This window comes from Sus scrofa, chromosome 8 (genome assembly GCF_000003025.6).
Source record: "Sus scrofa isolate TJ Tabasco breed Duroc chromosome 8, Sscrofa11.1, whole genome shotgun sequence".
Lineage (NCBI taxonomy): Eukaryota > Metazoa > Chordata > Mammalia > Artiodactyla > Suidae > Sus > Sus scrofa.
Genome location: NC_010450.4, coordinates 124398383 through 124414611, shown reverse-complemented (window position 1 = coordinate 124414611; position 16229 = coordinate 124398383). Strand labels below are relative to the sequence as shown.

The window sequence follows — 16229 nt, the reverse complement described above, 5'->3', positions numbered from 1 at the left end:
GGAATGGGTCCAGAAATATCTCCGTATGCTATTGCATGACCATTAGAAGATTAAAGAGTCATTTCTGCTCAAAGATACCAAGAGTCTAAGTATGTATTTATATAGCTAGAGTTGCTAGAGCAATATCCAGTACAAATTTTAAAACTGCTATTGATGGACACAAAAATGTCAGAAACCAGTTTTTCAGTTTAGACACCAAAGCTGAAAAGTAAAGGAGTCAGCCATAGGGCTTTGAAATAGCATTTAAAAAAAAAAAAAAAAAAAAAAGAAGCAAACCAAAAAAATTATTTCATACATATACTGTTCAGTTTCTTCCAATAAAGCTACTGGAATTTTACCCAGTTCATTTTATTAAAAAGTTGATGCCTCTGTCTTTTCATCCCATGTCCCCAACAAAGACTTAAGAATCTAAAAGCACCATTTCAGTCTACTGAACTAATGAGTGAAAATCTGAAGACTCCAGGGGCCTATCTCTAATGAATTTCAAGGAGCTACTCAAAACATCACCTGGAAAAATGCAGTGAGGAAAAAAAAAATCATTGTCACAGATTTGCCATTTGGTTGAAATTCTCGGCAGAAGAAAATCTTCAAAAGCTTAGGGGTCATGAAAAGACGGTTAGATCTGAGTCTGACGTAAGACAAGAGCCTCTTCAAATGGTGCCAGAATTTCTGTCAAAAGGGCATTTCTGATTTGATTATCAAGAAGTTGAGGATATTGTAGCTATGAACACTTCAAATCCACAGAGGTATTAGAACCTGCAAGTTCTCTAAACCAGGTCCTTATTTTATGCAGGAGAAACATGTTTCTCAAATGACTCAAAGCCTCACAGAAAAATTACTGGTACTGCATTAGAATCTCCTCTTCCACTATTCCACACAGCCCTTCACATCTCTTTTGGTTGATCTGTGTCCCTTCTTTTTTTTCAATTAAAAGTATAGTAGATTTACAATGTTGTGTCAATTTCTGCTATACAGCAAAGTGACCCAGTCATGTCTGTGTCCTTTCAACAGAAGCATTAAAATTGTGTCTACTCTTCTTTCCTCATGTGTTACTTCTCTTTGTTTTTAATCTGCATGCAGATAAAAAAATTTAGCAAAACACCAAATGCTAATTAAAACAATAGCAGCAGTGAATAATTTTTATGGGCTAAAACACTCTTGACAAGATACATCTCATTTGTGAAAAATGATTCTGAATCAATCCCACATGATGAGGGGCAGGGTGAAGTCCTAAAGACCCGAATGAGCTCTTACATCAAATAACATACTGACTATTCATTCTCAGTTACACTATCCAACATATCACAAAATAAGAATTAAAGAGTGAGGCATTTATGCTTCCCACTAGTGAAAATGAATTCCTTTAGCACTTATTACTTGTCTCCTTATGGTGGACACTTTATTAGGCACTTAGGGTAAAGATGTATAAGATTCGGAATGAAGACTGGAAAGGTAACTCTATTTATGAAAAGCCTTCCTGCCAAGGTGAGGAACGGTAAACCCTCAGAGGCTTTTGAATAGAGGAGGGAGATAAGATGTCATATTGCCCTCAGTGTGATTGAGGTGGTGATGAAGAGGCAGAAGGTCATCAGGGACTCATTTGAATAGATCAAGAGTATCACGGGGTCCTGAACTCAGCTACGGCTAGTGGATTGGAAGAGGAGAAATCTTTATTACCAGAAGTTCTAGTAATACATAGATCATATGCTCAGGAAGAGCTAGGTATCCAGGGACTGCCAAAAGAAAGGATACTACTATATTCTTAGCTATTGCAATTGTTAAGATGATACCATTGTTAAATGAAATGTTACCAAATTGGGCAGGAACATGGGGAGAAAGACAGCAAATTTATTTTGGTACATGTTCAGTTTCGTATGTCTGTGGGATGTCCAAATGGAAAAGTCCGGAAGGTCCAGATCCTGTTTTCTTTATCTCGGCACATTGACATTGGACTGGATCCTTCAGCTGTGATGTTGCCCTGTGCATAGCAAGGTGCTTAGCAGCATTCCTGAACTCTACCCAGCAAATACTGGTAGCGCCCCTCCAAGCCATGTCAGAATAAATGCCTCCAAATAATGCCAAATGTTCTCTAGATAATGAAGGAAAAATTACTTCGAGTTGAGAGCCACTGGTCTAGAGTTTGGAAAAGAAAGCCTGGTAGGAGATCTGTGCTTCATTGTCTAGGAGATAGCTGAAGCACCAGAAAGAGATGACATTACCACGGGAGAGACTGTGGCCAGAAAACAAACTAGCAGAAAACCCACCACCACAACTAGAGGTCACCAACATTCAAGAGGAAAAACCGCCTGCAAAAATTATATTGTAGGAACAAGGAGAAAAACCAAGAGACAAGTGTCGGGAGATCCAAGAAGAGAATGAAGTTTTAAGAGGCTGGGAGGCCAACGAGTCAAATACAGCAAAGGACTCAGAAGAAGAAGTCACTGGTTTGGGAAAATAGGAGTGAAGGGAGAGGAAAAGTCCAGCTGTGTTAAGGGTGCACAGGAACTGGGAAAATGACCATTATGAGAACTGCTACTCTTTTGCAAAATTTCATGATTTCAGAAGTTAGCGGCATCATTAAGGGATGATGAGTTCGGATGTAGCCTGCTGTAATTCTCCTGGTGTATTGTATAGATATGGTATAGTTTGGGACACAGTTTTCAAATTCCTGCCACATGAAGGCACATTTTATGAGAATCCTTGTCAGAGACATGTACTTCACAAGACAGGTTTAATCTTACCAGCACAGAATACCACACGAGCCTTTTGTTTCAGTGTTGTTTAATTTTAAACTCTATGTAAATTTTACCCAATTTCTAAAATGATTCACACCTAACCCCCCCCCCCAACACACAAAGCAATACTCCTTCCTGAAAAATCCTTTTAATTGCTGCCATAAAACCTCTTTTCTGGCTCTCAGGCTGGGTAATAAGCACAGAATATACATTGTGCTGGCCAGCGTGGCAGCTGCTCCATTCCATGAGCCTCTACATTACTCGGCAAGAGGGTGAGTAACATTTTAAGCATATCTTTTATCATTTGGAGAGATGTGATACGAGGCAGGCCGCATGCCTGGCAGGCAGAGAGAACATAAGGGTGACGAATGAATAAGTCTGAAAAACGGACCCTTGTCAGCTCAGAATTAGATGTAAAACAGAATGTTTTATAATAATGTGGGCATTTCTGTCCAGAAAAAGATGAATTTCTGCCCTTGGAGAACCTTTAGGATTCTACATTTCTATTTTCTTTCTATGAATTCTTAGGCTGCTACTAAAATAAGTATAAAGTCCTTTCATTATAACCTAGATGACTTTTACAAAGTCAACTTGGCGTACCTCTTATTTAGTCATCGATTCCGTCAATGAAAAACAAACCAGCGTTGTCATATGCACGCCCTCAGAGAGATGTTTACTTAAGAACATGAATATCAGCTGACTAAATCCATATAGGGAAATCCAGTTAGCAGACGTGGAATCAGATCTGAAACTATATGGATTTCTGTTTACCATTTACACAGTAATCAAGGAAGGCCTTTTAGGACACACACGTGTAGATGCACATGATGTCTCATTTGTTATGGTAGAATTCTGATGCTGTCAATTTTTTCCCACAGTACTAATACCATGGTAACGAATTATTTATGATGTGAAACCCACTAATTCATGGCACTCCACAAATGCGAACTCTACTGTTTGACAATGTTAGACAGAAAAGAGGATACCTGTGAGTTTGAAGACTCTGTGGCCTCACCTTCCTCTTTTGTAAAATGAAAGTAAATGGCTGGATGCTTTTGAAGGTCTCTTTTGTCATAAGGGCCTATGAGTGAATAGACTAACATTCTTTAAACATTCATTTTAGGGGAAAACAGCCTATCCTTTGTCAACTAAGAGCTTTAAGGATTTATACCAATTATTAGTGTCCAAGAGAAATAATGGAAGATATTATTTTTGAAGAGTCTAGGAGATGATGGATCTTGGAAGAGAACAGCTTGTAATTTTCCTCTTAGGAAAATCTTCATGGAACTTTTGTACACTTCAATGTGCAGATATTTGTAAGAGTTAGAAAATGGGGAGATAGGTGGGTTCCAAAAGATTTCATATTAAAAAAAATCAGAAAATACTTTTTCACACCCAATAGAGCTGTATAAAATATATCACAAAGCAGATGGATATGAAAGCTTTGATGATTATAAATGCATTGAAAATTACTTTGACAAAACTAAGTACTCTACCTCTCTGTGGAGAGGTGGGAGTGAAATGCCTACCCAAAAACAGCATGCAAGAAAGCCTATCACACCAAGGTGCATATTTATGAAAGAAGCTGAAAATCAGGTCCCCTCCACAGTGACAATACTTGAGCATCTTTGCCTGACATTGGCCAAAATGGGTGAGAGTGGCCTACAATGGAAAAGTCAAGGCTGGACAGGTGGGGGCTTTGACTAAAATGGGTCACACTACCATCCAAGCATCTGTAAGCCCTGCTGATTCTGGAAGGAGACCAGGAGAAGACACCAGCAAAAGATCTCTATATCGTGTCTGAGCAGGAAGCTTGCTAGTATTACTATCTTTGAAAAAGAAAATAAACATGTTCTCACTCCAAGTTTAAAAAAATTTGCATTTGTTAACAATGCCTATTCCCTTTGCAATACTACTTCATTATGCAGAAAGCTTGAAGAGAATAAAATATTTTTTAAAAGACAAAATCTTGACAATGTGATAGACTGATACTGTGAAGTTAAGAAGGCTCTGATGGGTATACTTCAATAGACTATTGTAATGGAAATTAAAATGTTTAAATTCCATTGAATAATAAGATATCATAAAATATTATTACCTTATTAATGTTGGTTGCTTTTTGTTTTTAGATCTCATAGGGTTTTTTGAATATTAAAAAAGATACTGAATCTGAAAAGGTTTTAGAAGGCTCTAAGGCACAAAACACACTTAATAAATTATTACAACTATTTCTATTATTATTTGTCAGAGAGTTCTGGCATGAAAGATGATTATTCATCTGAGTAAATTCCAACATGTCATTCTCTTACACACTTGGGCCATATAGCCTTTAAACCATAGTATCTAATATTCTTTATTGTTCTTACGGAATTTAAGGGATATTGTGTTTTTCAAACTGTGTCGTGATAACTTAGATGATTATGAGTTCAACTTAATGAATTTAAAACCAGCATTAAAAACATTAAATTGACTTGGCAGAAAATGTCCAGGTGTATCATACATCGTATTATTAAGTATGTATATATGTACACACACACACATATATACACATATCTCCATGTATTCGTATGTGAGAAGAGATAGGTATATATTTATTTAATGGGCCATGATATAAACATATGTTTTATGGTAGATCACTGTGAAAGCAGCCAAGAGCGAGATCTTCATCTTGGACAAATTTGGGTTCAGGTCCCAACTCTACCACTTGACCAGCTGTGTGACTTTGAGCACATGGCTTAACCTCCTCTTACTTTAGTTTCTTCAGTGGAAAAGTGAGTATGATAACAGTAACTATTTTAGAGGGTTATAAAGGAGGAGGCACCTAGAAAATCCTAGCATCATGTCTTGAATGTAATATGTATCAAAAACACAGTAATCCCTACCCATCTTTCCCCATAGTATTAGTGAATTTATTATGCTACACAAACGTTAGGCATTATCATTGTTAATCAAAATAAACACAATCAAGTGAAACAAAATAATTATGAATGTGGGAGACTAATGAATGAAGGTGATGCGTCACAAAGAGAAAGGCAGGAATTACACTGCCGTGCTTGAAAAAAAAAAAATGCAGATTTTATATTTAAGTTAGGTCCCAGGAATCTACAGTTTTAACTGGTCCCAGGAGTGTTTTACACACAGCACTGAAATCGAGAAACACAGATTGATTGATTGGTCCATAATGGCATATCCATGACATGCGTGGCAAGGTGTAGGCACTGGGAGAGAGGGGACTGAGTGGCTGTAGGAACCAAGAAGACCTGCTTCTAAACTGTGGCTCTTATGGCAACGAGTCCCTGTTGGGGTTTCCCCAGTGTCAGTAGTGTTTACTTTTGTGCAGGCTAAGGGCTGACATTGTACAAAATGTCATAGCATAGAAGTTGACATTTCACGAGTGTCTCGGGGACATGAAGGCAACTTCAATGAAAGAAAGTGAGGCGCGAGGATTACTCTCTTCTTAAAAAATACCACCCACCTGGGCTGTCTTTGGTTTTCCAAATTCTAGTAGAGATATGGGTACAAAACCAACTCATTTAACTTTTTACTTGCGACTCAGCTCTATGCTGTCATATGGGAAGGCAGGCTCAGTGGGCCACAGACCCCCTATTTCACAGAAACTAGTAACATGAATGATTATGTGAATTGTTTTCGAATTGCGTATGTTGCCAACACACACAAGTAGAAAATTTGTTAAAACTTTTATCAAAATAGCTGTGTGGACCAATATTTTAAGGGCCAAACGAGAAAGCCGGCGAGTCATACTGGGCTTGTGGTCTACCATTTTGGGATACTGGTCTAGCAAACACATTGCTAGCAGTGTCAAATGTTCCTTATTTCTTGAGGTCCCTCTCCTACCTCAGAAACAACCCCCTAACTTCTCCCCACCTTATGACTTTCAGACACAACCAAGAAAGCTGACCAAGATACCTTGGTGGGTAACGTTCTTTCTGTTAGTAGAGTTACGTACATAACATTTTCTGAAATAGCATTTTATAATTATTAGTTCATGTTCCCTTACCTACTTTGAGAAAGTATCTTAGGCAATAAAGTAGGATTTCAGAGGATTAAGCAACGTTTTAAAGAAACAGAATTTAAAAAATTCCTTGAGGTCAAATATATCATGGTGCATGGTGCTGAGTACATAACAGATCTTTAATGAATGCCAAATTAAATTCAATTTCCAAAATAACCTGGCCATGCCCTTGAGTAAAGGTCGGTCTGAGAATAATGTCTCATATGGTGTTTAACCATAAGAGCCCTTAAAAATCGCACAGCCCAACCCCTTGACTTAACAGATAATACCACCAGGACCCTGGGAGGTTAACTTACTTGTTCAAGCTTACCAGCTGTTTAGAAGCAGGGTACCCCATGATGTGGATCTGCTGAGGGAATACTGCAGAGTAGCTGTATTTTTTTCTGTAGAAATTACCACAATCTTGCTGGCTTAAAATAATGAAAATTTATTTTCTCATAGTCTGGAGGCCAGCGATCTGAAATCTGTTTCACTGGGCCAAAAGCAAGGGGTCAGCAAGGCTCTACTCCCTCCAGAGGTTCTCAAAGAGCATCTGTAGTTTTTTTTCCAGATTCTGGTGGCCACCAGCATTCCTTGGCTTGTGGCTGCTCCCTCTCTCTAATTTCTGTCTCTGTGGTCACAATGCCCCCTCTGCTATCTGTGTCAAGTCTCCCTCTGCAGTTCTCTTATAAGGACACTTGTGATGACATTTAGGCCTGACCTGGATAACCCAGGAAAATCTCCCCATCTCAAAATAATAATAATAATTTAAAAATTGTTATTATTATAATAATATTTAAAATTATTATGTTCTTAATATTATTAAAATTATTATTATTATTATTTTTTAGGACTGTATCTGTGGCATTTGGAAGATCCTGGGCTAGGGGTGGAATCTGGGCTGCTTTGCTGGCTACAACAACGCAAGCTCCTAGCCACATCTGAGACCTATGCAGATCCTTAGCCCAGTGAGGGAGACCAGGGACTGAACCTGTGTCCTCATGGTCACCCTGTCAGGTTTTTAACCCGCTGAGCCACAATGGGAACTCCTTAAAATTCTTAATTTAAGCACATCTGCAAATATCCTTTTTCCATGTAAGGTAAGATCTACAGGTCCCAGGCATCAATACTTGATATCTTGTAATATTATCCAGTTACCACAGGTATTATGAACTTGGGGCCTAGATCAATCTGTCCAGTGTTAATCCTGGCCTGCGCTTAATGAGGCTTATGTGCTTTTCTTTCTTCATCCCTAAAATAATGATAATTATAATACTGCCTCATAGGGTTATTGTACAGATTACATAAGGTAATTTCCATATAACCCTTGCCAATACATGAAAGCTCTCTATAAATGTTTAGTTACCTACTCCATCCAGCCCAAATCTGTATAGCTGGCAACCTTTCACAGAGTTCATGGTTGTACCGACATTAAATTAAATTAATTATTTTATTTCTTCTAAGAGATTACAGTCCAAGTCTTAGCATTAAGCTTCATTCCTCCCAGTTTGGGCTGGTCATGACAAAATGGCTCTAGATCTAGGGATATTCTGTACTTAACTAATGGTAGTTAGCTGTTCTTAGCAATCGTCTATACTCTCGGACATGGGCTGGAACTTGCATGAAGCAAACACAGCTGCTTTACCGTGATTCACATTTTCATATTTTCAAATTACTTTTCAATTAATTCTTTTCATGCTCAATGATCAGAGGTGCTGACACTTTTTTTAGTTTTTGAAATTTTGTTTTAATGTACTTTCAAAGTGTTCCTCTAGCAACTAAAATAATTCCATGGTCACATACAGTAATAATATGGTGGGGAAATGTGCCTTTCTTGCAATAATGATAAAAGGGGATAATTATGTTGTCATAGTAGAATATAAGTTATACTGCAATCACCAAATCTGGCTGTTAACAGGAAATAGCTGCCGTGAACTGACCAATAGAGCATCTTTTAGGAGAATAGATGAGTCTTCTGAGCTTTAGGCACTTTACATGCAGTTAAAAAAGTCTTGACAATCCCATAGAACCCTAAAAAGTTTGCCATTTCCCCCCACCCCAGGAATAGAGTATGTTGTCTGTGCTGGAATTTGAAAATATCATGGAAAAAATTTTTTATTCAACCTTTATATTTGAGGTTTTGAAATAGAAGAGACACAGTACATAAAAAATGTTGGAAGGAGTTTTCTTTTTCACTTGCTTTTTCTTCTCAAATACTGTAAAAGTTACAACGAAACATCATGAACCAACAAACAAAAACATGAAGTTTCCTCTATGGTTAGGCTGCAAAGTGAAAAACTGTCACGTGTTTCTCTGCAAATCTGTGCAGTTAATTGGACTGTACAAGGAAAGTTTAAAAGTCAGATTAACTATTTCCTAAAGAAGTGACTTGGGTAAGTTATCTAATGTTTCATTTCCATGCATCAATTTCATTATTTGCAAAATAAGGAAACTATCAGAACCTACCTCATAGGATTGCTGGAGGCATTGCCAAGAGTTAACATGCACAAGGGGCTTACAACAGAAATAGGCATACAGTAAGCACACATAAATGCTGGTTATTGGGGCAGAGGATTTTTTAAAGACAAAAGAACGAAAATGAAAGATTTAGATTTTGTTCCTGTTATTATTTTGTAACCTCTTCTTACTTAAAAATAATGCTAATTTTTTGACTACTCTTTCACAAATTTACCATGAAAATTTTTATAGTATCATAGTTATATGCAGGAACAGAGGTTAGAATGATCTTTGAGCAAATCAGCAGAAGGATTATCTTGGCAATGTCTTTGGTTTTGCCAAGGCATGGCTATCCTTCACTGCATGAGGTCATTTAAATAGAGAAATCCTGAGTGAGCAAAGTCCTTGCAAAGCAAAAAAAACAATTTCAGCCATTCTTCTTTATTTCTTGGCTTTAGGGCATTTACAGGACAAACATATTTGTATTCAGATAGTTTTGCTAGAGGGTTTTTTTAAAAATAAATATTTTGGAGCTAGAACTCCAAAGACATCCATTACAGAGAAGAGTGAGGGGAAAAAATATATATAAACCACTCTTATATTCATTCTGCATCTTTAGTTTCAGAAAAAAATGATTATATGTCATCACAATATTTTTTAAGGTATGTCTTAGGGATAAATAGTAAAAAACATGCCAACTTTATGGATGAGGAACCTGACATATCAAAAAATTAAGCCTCTTTTTTTCAGAACACGAGAAAAGAATGCAACGATTGCAGACAAGCTTTTTTTGGGCAAATAAGCAGTTTAGCCATAAACTTCCCATTTCATACAGCACAAAACATTATTCTAATGACATATTTTAGTTCAGTGGGTTACCAGCCCTGCCTATAGCACATAGATGGATGATTTTCCCCCCAAATATAACTTATGATACAGTGTTCTATCAATTAGATATCTACCTCCCAGAACAAATCTGAGATAAAAATGTCTATAGATTTGTGGGGCCTCCACAGATCTCAGGAACTTCTATCTAAATACAAAACCAAATATGGTAGGACACATACAGACTGATATAATCAGGTATATGTTACAGTTTTTAACCTTAAAATGGGAACCATATGATGAGCCAATTAATATAATGATTAAGATTTAAATGAAACAAGGAAAAACTGGGAATCCCTGTCATGGCTCAGCAGAAACGAATCTGACTAGTATCCATGAGGACGCAGGTTTGATCCCTGGCCTCGCTTAGTGGGCTGAGGATCTGGCATTGCCATGAACTGTGGTACAGGTTGCACACCTGGCTCAGGTCCCACATTGCTGTGGCTGTGTTGTAGGCTGACAGGTGTAGCTGTGATGTGACCCCTAGATTGGGAAGTTCCGCAAAAAAAAAAAAAAAAGGAAAAAGAAAAAAAATTATTGTTAAAAATTGCCATGTTATCTAAAAATGTCTAAATTATGTAATTAAACTCATCCAACTAAAAATCCAGTCTCTGTAACATACAGTAGGCTTACTGGGGCTTAAATGGTCATATAGGGGAGCAAACCACAGCTCAGAAATGCATGTTGGTAAATAGGCCATTTACTGTGATATGCTGGCAAGCATGCTGAGCTCTACCAAGACGTTTGGCGTTAGGCTGCCAGACACTGTCATGGTATAACCTTCATCTTTCAAGCTAACGAAATGCATTATCTGGTTAAATTGTGTATTTAATTTTGTTTTAAAGCCAAAGAGAATACACAGAGAGGAAATGAAAATGTAACATAAAAGGCCACAAACAATGACTTCCGTATATATAAATTAACACAATAATTCACAAGATCACAAATATATTTAACTGGAGATATTACTACCCCTACTATAGAAATATTACTGCATTCCTTCCTTTAAGATATTTGCTGAGTTCCTACACTGTGTCAGGCATCATCATTGTAGGCATTTTGAACTCATCAATGAAGAAAACAAACAAAAATCTTTGCCCACGTGGATCTTCCCTTCTAAGGGGCTGGGGGTTGGGACAGATCACAAGCCATGAATGTAATAAATAAAAGTTGGTAAGTGTTATGGAGAAAATAAATAAGTACAAAAATGTAATGGGGTTTAAAGTGGGGGGAGGATAAGGGAGTCACTTCAGTCTATCTGATGTCCTTGAATTCCTTGGATGATAAAACATTGTCCTAAAAGAACAAATCATTACCTTTAAATAGCATCATCACTTTGCCTTCTCATATGCTTTCAACTTAGTTTCATTCTTTTTATTTATGTCTTCAGTACTTAGCACCAGCCATATCCAAGACACTATATTTAGGCTTTGGGAATACAATGATGAAAAAAATAAAGTGCCTGCTCTTGTGAAGCTTACATTCCAGTGGTCAAGATGGTCAACATAAAAGATCACAAATAATGATGAAGATAAATGCTCTGGAGAACGATAAAGGAGGCTTGGGGTGAGCGGAGTGACAGCATTGTCAACAGTGGGCGTTAGGTAAATTGGTCAAGGTTGACCCCTCCGAATAGCTGAAATCTCAGCATAAATTTGAATGAGAAAGAAGTGAGCCAGGGATAGAGGGGAAGAGCCAGGGGGAAGGTTGTTTCCCTACAGGAAGGAAGAGTTATCGCAAACAGCCTGTACCTGGAATAAGTGCATCATATTCTAAAAACAAGGAAACTGGTGTGGTTGGAGCAGACCAAGCAACAGTGGAGAGGCAGGAACCCAAGGTCTTCTTACAAGTCTGCATCATAAATAATAGTGAGCCTATGACATCATGTATGTGAAAAATAAGATACTGTTGTGAATTGCCACAAAAATCATTGTCATCTCCTCTCTTATTTGTATTCAGTGTCTTAGTTAAAAGCATGAACTCCTTTGCTGGTCTGACCTGCTTCTCCATATATGAGCTTTAAACTCAGGCGGATTTTTAAATCTTCCTTTGCCCTCAATTTCCTCATCTGCAAAACAAGGATAATAACACCTGTCACATAGAATTGGGACTGAATGAGCTAATCCATCCAAGTGTTGGGTACAAACTTTCAGTTACAAGATGAATAAATTCTGGGGATATTTTTGTACAGAATGGTTACTACCGTTAATAATACGGCACTGCATAATTAAACTTTGCTAAGAGAGTAGATCCCGAGGGTTTTCACATACCCCCTCCTCCGCCCCCATATATACACAAACGTAACCGTGTGAGGTGAAAAACTAAAGTGGTTGGAACAGCACATCTACTGTTATTATTATTCCACAGCCCATCTGTCCAACACGAGCCACAGGCAGCTATGGAGCAGCTGACATGTAGTTAGTCTCAACTGAGAAGTAGTGTCGTATAAACACAGTGGATCCCAAAAGTTAGTATGAAAAAAAAAACAATGTAAATTATCTCATGAATGCTTGTTTATATTGCATTATATTGTATTGCATTATATTATATTGTTTATATTGCTCGTTTATTTTGTTGAAATGATAATTTAAATAGCACGCATTATTAAAATTACTTCTGCCTCTTTCTTACTTTTTTAAAGGTGGCTACTAGGAAAGTTGAAATGACATGTGTCTGGCTTTGTATTTCTTAGGACACTATTGTTCTGGACAGTGTGCCAGACCCTACAGACTCACAAGTGTAAACAAGGCTTGGTCCCAATCCACAGATGGCTCACAATGTGGTTCTGATCTCAGGGAAGAGGACCAGGGCACAGAGAGCCACCCTGAACCTCCCGATTCTTCCCAGGAACTATCTTATTCCAATCTGCAGTCCGTGGCCTTTGTGGTGGTGGTCGTGATTTATGGGTTTACACACCAAATTAGGAGAAAATCTTTAGAAACTGTCCTTCCTCCCCAGGAAGATGGGCTGTCTGTGCACGTAAATCCAGTTACTCCTAAATTGAGGAGAAGAGTAACCACATAGAGTGTTCCTCCATCCTCAGGCACAGGAATGAAATTACAGTCTAAATACACGTGAGTCAGCAGAGAACTTCAGCCTCTGGGACTGATAGCTCAGGCCTGGGACAGGAAATGGTAAAAGAAGGAAGAGCGGTTTAGTTTTTAAAGTTAACTTAGTATGGCTGAGTTTCAAAATGCACAAAAAAAGTGTGTTTAAATCATTATCTCTGTTGTTGTGAACGCTATTATCACTCACTTGGCATTTGTTTGGTGTCTGGCGCCATGCCACATGCCTTAAGGTTTTTTCTAGTTTAATCTTAAAATAATGCTCTCATTGTCATTCGCAGTTGATGAAACTAAGTCTCAGAGGGGTCAAGTCCCCTGACCAGTGTCACACTAGCACGTGACAGAGGTAGGGTTTGAATACTAGTCAGGCTGGCCCCCAAACATGTGCTCTCACCACTCCCCTGGACCACTTCTTTCACTTTCTATCCACCACTCCCTGCCAACAGCAACCGTGCCATCAACAGCCAGAGCACCAACAGGAGCAGCCACATTGAAACCAAGAAAGATGGTGTTTGCTGGCATTTTGCCGGAATGATGCTTTCCGACTTTAACCCTCAGAGTTTTCCCATGGGCCTATAATCAGGGACCCTGAAGCATACAAGCCAGTGAAACTGTCAGTCGTATCACCGTCAGAGTTCTACCCTGAACAGTCATTACAGTGTCCACTTGAGCTCTCTCAGAAGCCACTCCTCTCTGCAGTGGAAGCTGCAACAGCCACTAAGGATACCTGATATTGCCCTCTGGTAAATGTCCAGACCTCATGCCTGGCCCAATCCTAACTTTCCTATTTCCTGTTTTCCCTCTCTCCTGATTGTCTCAAAAATTTATTTTTGTATTTTATATATGTTGCATATACAAAATATTTAAAAATTAAATAAGTCAATGAATAGCTAAATATTCATTTCTGCTTTATGAATTCTGAAAATGGAGCTTTTACATGAAAAACTATGGGCCCCTCCATAGTACACATAATGAGTATAAACCGAATTAGGTGAGACATAATTGCACTTATTTAACTTCAGCAGCATGGCTATCTTTACCTGAGACAAGTTTAAACTTTAATTGCAGTTGATGTGAGGGCCATCTGTTAAATATTACTGGGCAAGGCACCACAGCTGGCTTGAAACAGGGCTAACCAGAAAATCTGCAAACTTCCTGCGACATTTAGCAAGGACTGGCTTGGTAGGGATGAGCCTTACAGAGAGAATCTGAAATTAAACTTTTTTTTTCCCATCATGAAGTAAATCTATGTGAGTAAATCTTTATGTGTCGGATGTTGTTCCTTGGCCACACACATACGAGTTCGGTTCATTACGCAAGTACAAGCAAACCATTCTTCAGCCTTAATACTTGAAGATGAAAGGGGCTACGGGAAAATGAATGGTCTACTAGAAGAAGAGTTTGTCTTCTTCTTTGAAAAATCTTAAACTATGTTTAAAAGGCCCGGAGAACAGACTTGTGGTTGCCAAGGGGAGGCAGAGGGAGTGGGATGGACTGGAAGTTTGGGGTTAGTAGATGCAAACTATTACATTTAGAATACATAAGCAACGAGGGCCTACTGTATAGCAGAGGGAACTATATCCAATTACTTGCAATAGAACATGATGGAAGATAATATGAGAAAAAGAATATATATATATATACACATGGACAAGACAAACCTTATGTGTATAACTATATGCATAACTGAGTCTGCTCTACAGCAGAAACTGACAGAGCATTGTAAATCAAATGTAATAAAATCTTTTTTTAAAAAGATGTGAAGTAAACAGCAAAGATTATGCAATATGTTGCAAACAAAGGTGGGATTCTTATATGTTTTTAATTTTTATGTGAAGAATAGGGCTACACAAAGAGAATGCTATATAACTATTATACATATTACATATTTTAAATGTATATATTTATATGTGAAATTGACACAATATGAGGGTCATCATTTGGAACAATGAAGCCCATAAACCTCTTTTAAGCAAGCCAATTTAGTGTTGAGTTTAGACCGGCAATTTAAAATATTTATCATACTTGATATTAACAAACATATAGCAAGAAAATATAAAGTTTTATATACTTATGCCTCTTTTGATTATAACTAGAAGCTAATTTTAAATTCCTTTATTTGACTAAAACAGTCTTTTGTTTCTTTTTACAATGTTTGACAGTCTCTTTTTTTCTTCTATGATTCATAAAATCAATCCTTCGAGGTTTCTGGCAAATGACTATAGTGGATGCCCTGGTGTGCCCCCCGACCCCCCTCTCAGGACTGAGCCCACCTGTTGGGAGAAGTGATGATGAAGGCAGGCTCTCAGCCTCTCAGTCCTGGAATTGCTCTCAGTTGAGAAGAGCTGCTTTGGCCCAGGTCACACAGGTTTGTAAGGGTGAGGAGTACAGGTGGGGCTCCCCTGTGTTGACGAGTCATTTTTGAGGAGAAGTGGTCATTTACCTCCTAGGCCTCAAGATGGGACAACTGAATGGCCATCCTAGCTCAGAGACCCCCCCGTGGGGTCGTCTTTTGTTGTACCAGCACTAGAGTTCAATCTCTCCCCCTGCCCAATTCCACTCCTCCACAGATACTGTTTCTAAGAATACTCTCGAATGTATTTCCACATGCATGTCTCCATCTCAGCGTCTATTTCATGGAGAACCCACATAAGACAAGGAGAAAAATCCTTTAGACATGCTCAGAGAGGAATGATTAATATAGAGCATTTTAATAAACTTCACTGAGAAGTCTTTATAATGGTTTTAATTCAACAAAATTTATTAAACATCACTGGTGTTCTAGGCATTGTGCTAAGCACTAAAGACATAAAGTCAAGCAAAGCGGAATTAAGCAAAACTGACCTCACAGAACTCACTGGAATGAAACACAGACGTTACACCAAGTCCATATAATTCAAAGGAGACAGGCCCCACATGAAGAGGGTGGACAAACTGCTCTGAAAGGTTTGAGAAAGGCATACCTATCACTCTGGAGACTGATGAGGCAGGAATGACTTCACCTAGGACAACTGGAAGAAATCCTTCCAAAAGCTCAGGCCTGTTGAATCATTCTTTCCTTTTTTTTCTCTCACA

The 16229-nt window shown here is 38.2% G+C and overlaps 1 protein-coding gene across 2 annotated transcripts in view; it reads right to left on the bottom strand.

Annotated features, from left to right (window-relative positions):
- UNC5C (unc-5 netrin receptor C) overlaps window positions 1-16229 on the bottom strand; it is a 384392-nt gene that overhangs the window by 119144 nt on the left and 249019 nt on the right. The window lies entirely within an intron of this gene.